This window comes from Oncorhynchus tshawytscha, unplaced genomic scaffold (assembly GCF_018296145.1).
Source record: "Oncorhynchus tshawytscha isolate Ot180627B unplaced genomic scaffold, Otsh_v2.0 Un_contig_2690_pilon_pilon, whole genome shotgun sequence".
Classification (NCBI taxonomy): Eukaryota; Metazoa; Chordata; class Actinopteri; order Salmoniformes; family Salmonidae; genus Oncorhynchus; species Oncorhynchus tshawytscha.
In genome coordinates this window covers 35,643-42,500 of record NW_024609667.1, presented here as the reverse complement: position 1 = coordinate 42,500, position 6,858 = coordinate 35,643, and positions in this window count along the sequence as shown.

The window sequence follows — 6,858 nt, the reverse complement described above, 5'->3', positions numbered from 1 at the left end:
CTGTTAGACTGTGGAACACGCTGTCTCTCTGTCTCCTCCTGTTAGACTGTAGAACACGCTGTCTCTCTGTCTCTCTGTCTCCTCCTGTTAGACTGTGGAACACGCTGTCTCTCTGTCTCCTCCTGTTAGACTGTCTGTCTCTCTGTCTCTCTGTCTCCTCTCTGTAGAACTGTCTCTCTGTCTCCTCCTGTTAGACTGTGAACACACTGTCTCTCTGCCTCCTCCTGTTAGACTGTAGAACACGCTGTCTCTCTGTCTCCTCCTGTTAGACTGTGGAACACGCTGTCTCTCTGTCTCCTCCTGTTAGACTGTAGAACACGCTGTCTCTCTGTCTCCTCCTGTTAGACTGTAGAACACGCTGTCTCTCTGTCTCCTCCTGTTAGACTGTAGAACACGCTGTCTCTCTGTCTCTCTGTCTCCTCCTGTTAGACTGTAGAACACGCTGTCTCTCTGTCTCTCTGTCTCCTCCTGTTAGACTGTAGAACACGCTGTCTCTCTGTCTCTCTGTCTCCTCCTGTTAGACTGTAGAACACCCTGTCTCTCTGTCTCTCTGTCTCCTCCTGTTAGACTGTAGAACACCCTGTCTCTCTGTCTATCTGTCTCCTCCTGTTAGACTGTAGAACACCCTGTCTCTCTGTCTCTCTGTCTCCTCCTGTTAGACTGTGGAACACGCTGTCTCTCTGTCTCCTCCTGTTAGACTGTAGAACACGCTGTCTCTCTGTCTCCTACTGTGGTTTGTGCTGATAGTCTACACACACACACACTTGGTTTCAATTAAGTGCACTGCTTTGGACCAGATCTTATAGGACCTTGGTCAAAAGTAGTGCTCTACATTAGGGTTTAAGGAGCCATTTTGGACAGAACCCCCAGACTGTTATATAGACCAGGGGGGATATACACAACGACAGATACATGATATGTCCCCAATGGCACCCTATTCCCTATGTAGTGCACTACTTTAGACCAGAGCCCTATAGAACCCTATTCCCTATATAGTGCACTACTTTAGACCAGAGCCCTATATAACCCTATTCCCTATATATAGTGCACTACTTTAGACCAGAGCCCTATGGCACCCTATTCCCTATATAGTGCACTACTTTAGACCAGAGCCCTATAGAACCAGAGACCAGAGCCCTATAGAACCCTATTCCCTATATAGTGCACTACTTTAGACCAGAGCCCTATAGAACCCTATTCCCTATATAGTGCACTACTTTAGACCAGAGCCCTATAGAACCCTATTCCCTATATAGTGCACTACTTTAGATCAGAGCCCTATGGCACCCTATTCCCTACATAGTGCACTACTTTAGACCAGAGCCCTATAGAACCCTATTCCCTATATAGAGCACTACTTTAGACCAGAGCCCTATAGAACCCTATTCCCTATATAGTGCACTACTTTAGACCAGAGCCCTATAGAACCCTATTCCCTACATAGTGCACTACTTTAGACCAGAGCCCTATGGCACCCTATTCCCTATATATAATGCACTACCCAATGGGCCCTGGTCAAAAGTGGTGCACTACATAAGGATTAGGGAGCCATTTGGGATGCAGTACATGGCAAACACACACCTGTTGGTCCATTACACCTATGGAAGGCTCCTGTAATTCAGTAGGCAGCATTTCACACAAACTCAGGCAGCTCCGTGTCACTGATTATCACAGCTCCTCTTGGTAAGGTCAACGACAGTGTCTGTCAGACTGGGGGACATGTGGTGTGAATAAATAACATATTATATAGGGCTGCATTCCAAATGGCACACTGTTCCCTTTTTTTTTTTTTACCATAGAGAATATGATTCCATTTGGGTGTCAGGCAATGGAACCATATATAGTTTATGAATGGAAAGGGTTGATTTATTTCATAGATATCTTTATTTATGGGACGGGATGACTTTACTGCCTCTTATCTGACTGTAGTATTAATGTATAAAATATGAATATCTTAGTACAGTAGCTTCTCCTTCTATTCCACGGAAGGAGGTACGTAGGGGTTCTCTGGATAACACAAAATAACCTGCAGGCTGGCTCCATCTCCAGTAGACAATATACTGGCTCCATCTCTAGTAGACAATATGCTGGGTCCATCTCTAGTAGACAATATGCTGGGTCCATCTCTAGTAGACAATATGCTGGCTCCATCTCTAGTAGACAATATACTGGCTCCATCTCTAGTAGACAATATACTGGCTCCATCTCTAGTAGACAATATGCTGGGTCCATCTCTAGTAGACAATATGCTGGCTCCATCTCTAGTAGACAATATGCTGGCTCCATCTCTAGTAGACAATATGCTGGCTCCATCTCTAGTAGACAATATGCTGGCTCCATCTCTAGTAGACAATATGCTGGCTCCATCTCTAGTAGACAATATGCTGGCTCCATCTCTAGTAGACAATATACTGGCTCCATCTCTAGTAGACAATATGCTGGGTCCATCTCTAGTAGACAATATGCTGGGTCCATCTCTAGTAGACAATATGCTGGCTCCATCTCTAGTAGACAATATGCTGGCTCCATCTCTAGTAGACAATATGCTGGCTCCATCTCTAGTAGACAATATACTGGCTCCATCTCTAGTAGACAATATGCTGGCTCCATCTCTAGTAGACAATATGATGGCTCCATCTCCAGTAGACAATATGCTGGCTCCATCTCTAGTAGACAATATACTGGCACCATCTCTAGTAGACAATATGCTGGCTCCATCTCTAGTAGACAATATACTGGCTCCATCTCTAGTAGACAATATACTGGCTCCATCTCTAGTAGACAATATGCTGGCTCCATCTCTAGTAGACAATATGCTGGCTCCATTTCTAGTAGACAATATGATGGCTCCATCTCCAGTAGACAATATGCTGGCTCCATTTCTAGTAGACAATATACTGGCACCATCTCTAGTAGACAATATGCTGGCTCCATCTCTAGTAGACAATATGCTGGCTCCATCTCCAGTAGACAATATGCTGGCTCCATCTCTAGTAGACAATATACTGGCACCATCTCTAGTAGACAATATGCTGGCTCCATCTCTAGTAGACAATATGCTGACTCCATCTCTAGTAGACAATATGCTGGCTCCATTTCTAGTAGACAATATGATGGCTCCATTTCTAGTAGACAATATGATGGCTCCATCTCTAGTAGACAATATGCTGGCTCCATCTCTAGTAGACAATATGCTGGCTCCATCTCTAGTAGACAATATGCTGGCTCCATCTCTAGTAGACAATATACTGGCACCATCTCTAGTAGACAATATGCTGGCTCCATCTCTAGTAGACAATATGCTGACTCCATCTCTAGTAGACAATATGCTGGCTCCATTTCTAGTAGACAATATGATGGCTCCATCTCTAGTAGACAATATGATGGCTCTATCTCTAGTAGACAATATGCTGGCTCCATCTCTAGTAGACAATATGCTGGCTCCATCTCCAGTAGACAATATGCTGGCTCCATCTCTAGTAGACAATATGCTGGCTGGCTCCATCTCTAGTAGACAATATGCTGGCTCTCCATCTCTAGTAGACAATATGCTGGCTCCATCTCTAGTAGACAATATGCTGGCTCCATCTCTTGTAGACAATATGCTGGCTCCATCTCTAGTAGACAATATGCTGGCTCCATCTCTAGTAGACAATATGCTGGCTCCATCTCTAGTAGACAATATGCTGGCTCCATCTCTAGTAGACAATATGCTGGCTCCATCTCTAGTAGACAATATGCTGGCTCCATCTCTAGTAGACAATATGCTGGCTCCATCTCTAGTAGACAATATGCGCTCCATCTCTAGTAGACAATATGCTGGCTGGCTCCATCTCTAGTAGACAATATGCTGGCTCCATCTCTAGTAGACAATATGCTGGCTCCATCTCTAGTAGACAATATGCTGAACCATCTTAACCAAGCAGTTGTCACACAGGGTATGCAAGATGCCTGACATTTGTAGCTATTTGCCCCTCCCTCCCTCCCTCCCTCCCTCCCTCCCTCCCTCCCTCCCTCCCTCCCTCCCTCCCTCCCTCCCTCCCTCCCTCCCTCCCTCCCTCCCTCCCTCCCCCTCCCTCCCTCCCTCCCTCCCTCCTGCCTGCCTGCCTGCCTGCCTGCCTGCCTGCCTGCCTGCCTCCCTCCCTCCCTCCCTCCCTCCCTCCCTCCCTGCCTCCCTCCCTCCCTCCCTCCCTCCCTCCCTCCCTCCCTCCCTCCCTCCCTCCCTCCCTCCCTCCCTCCCTGCCTGCCTGCCTGCCTGCCTCCTCCTCCTCCTCCTCCCTCCCCCTCCCTCCCTCCTGCCTCCCTCCCTCCTGCCTCCCTCCCCTGCCTGCCTGCCTCCCTCCCTCCCTCCCTCCCTCCCTCCCTCCCTCCCTCCCTCCCTCCCTCCCTCCCTCCTGCCTGCCTGCCTGCCTGCCTGCCTCCCTCCCTCCCTCCCTCCCTCCCTGCCCTCCCTCCTCCCTGCCTGCCCATCCTGCCTCCCTCCCTGCCTCCCTCCCTCCCTCCCTCCCTCCCTCCCTCCCTCCCTCCATTTTTTTCTTGAAATTTGGAACACCAAGGGACATCTGAATGTTATGATGTTTACAGGCAACAACTGTTTCTCTTCAAAAGTAAAATAAACAAATACTAAAAACTGTTGATCAGGTATCAGAGCCTTTGATAAGCCTTTTGTAAAACCGTTAAAGTACCTTCCCTTTAGGAGAATGGAAACGGTTGATGTGATTTGAACGGGAAAAACAAAATAAACATTGTCAGGAAGATCTGTTGGATATGTATTTTTTAGCATGCAGCTTTGGTGCCTTGAGTTCTCCCTCTCCCTCTCTCTGTCTCTGTCTCTGTCTCTCTCTCTCTCTGTCTCTCTCTCTCTGTCTCTCTCTCTCTGTCTCTCTCTCTCTGTCTCTGTCTCTCTGTCTCTCTCTCTCTCTGTCTCTGTCTCTGTCTCTGTCTCTGTCTCTCTCTGTCTCTCTGTCTCTGTCTCTGTCTCTGTCTCTGTCTCTCTCTCTCTCTGTCTCTGTCTCTGTCTCTGTCTCTGCTCTGTCTCTGCCTCTGTCTCTCTCTGTCTCTGTCTCTGTCTCTGTCTCTGTCTCTGTCTCTGTCTCTGTCTCTGTCTCTGTCTCTGTCTCTGTCTCTGTCTCTGTCTCTGTCTCTGTCTCTCTCTCTCTCTCTCTCTCTGTCTCTCTGTCTCTCTCTCTCTCTCTTGCTCTCTGTCTCTGTCTCCCTCTGCCTCTGTCTCTCTCTGTCTCTGTCTCTGTCTCTGTCTCTGTCTCTGTCTCTGTCTCTCCTCTCTCTGTCTCTCCTGTCTCTGTCTCTGTCTCTGTCTCTGTCTCTGTCTCTGTCTCTGTCTCTGTCTCTGTCTCTGTCTCTGTCTCTGTCTCTGTCTCTGTCTCTGTCTCTGTCTCTGTCTCTGTCTCTCTGTCTCTGCCTCTCCTCTCTCTCTCTTGCTCTCTGTCTCTGTCTCTCTCTCTCTGCTCTGTCTCTCCTGTCTCTGTCTCTGTCTCTGTCTCTGTCTCTGTCTCTGTCTCTGTCTCTGTCTGTCTCTGTCTCTGTCTCTGTCTCTGTCTCTGTCTCTGTCTCTCTGTCTGTCTCTCTCCTCTCTGTCTCTCTCTCTCTTGCTCTCTGTCTCTGTCTCTCTCTCTCTCGCTCCCTGTCTCTCTCTGTGTCTGTCTCTCTCTCTCTCTCGCTCCCTGTCTCTCTCTGTCTCTGTCTCTCTGTCTCTCTCTCTCTCTCTGTCTCTCTCTCTCTCGCTCCCTGTCTCTCTCTGTCTCTGTCTCTCTCTCTCTCTCGCTCCCTGTCTCTCTCTGTCTCTGTCTCTCTCTCTCTCTCGCTCTCTGTCTCTCTCTCTCTCTGTCTCTCTCTGTCTCTCTCTCTCTGAATCCTTTTTCTAAAAATACATCTCAAAGTGTATTCAAACAAGACACATTGAGCTGGTCGTTGCTTTAAAGCATAAATGTTTAAACAATGGAGCAGAAGTCACCTGTCGTCATGGGACCAACCAATCAACATGACAACACTCCTGTTCTAGAATCTTTTAGAAGTTACCCAACCGTCAGGTTGAACGTCCACAACAAGCCAAGCTCACTTACAGAACGGAGATAAGAAACACACATCAACAGAACAAATAGACCCCACTGCATTTCTGAACAGAGAGGATCAACTACAGTATTAACAGAAGATCCCACTACGTTTCTGAACAGAGAGGATGAACTACAGTACTTCTGCCCACTACATTTCTGAATAGAGAGGATCAACTACAGACACACAGAATCCATTGAGGTAAATGGAATGGGAAATGGGAGAACTGTGCTCTAGAACCCTCAGCACCAGAGTTGTGGAGGAGAGGATTAGAGGATGAGAGGAGGGGAGGAGGAGGATGGGGGAGAGGAGGAGGATGGGGAGAGGAGGAGATTTGGAGGAGGTGGAGAGGAGGAGAGGAGTAGAGGAGAGGAGGAGGATTGAGGAGAGGAGGATGAGGGAGGGGAGGAGGATGGAGGAGAGGATGAGGATGGGAGAGGAGGAGAGGAGGAGGATGTGGAGAGGAGGAGAGGAGTAGAGGAGGAGAGTAGAGGAGTAGAGGAGGAGATTAGAGGAGTAGAGGAGGAGGATGGGGAGAGGAGGAGAGGAGTAGATTAGAGGAGTAGAGGAGGAGGATGGGGGAGGAGGAGGAGGAGGAGGAGAGGAGGAGAGGAGGAGATTAGAGGAGTAGAGGAGGAGGATGGGGGAGAGGAGGAGAGGAGGAGAGTAGAGGAGTAGAGGAGTAGAGGAGGAGAGGAGGAGATGAGGAGAGGAGGAGAGTAGAGGAGGAGAGGAGGAAAGGAGGAGTGGAGGAGAGGAGGAGGAGAGGAGGAGAGGAGGCAGCTCCCA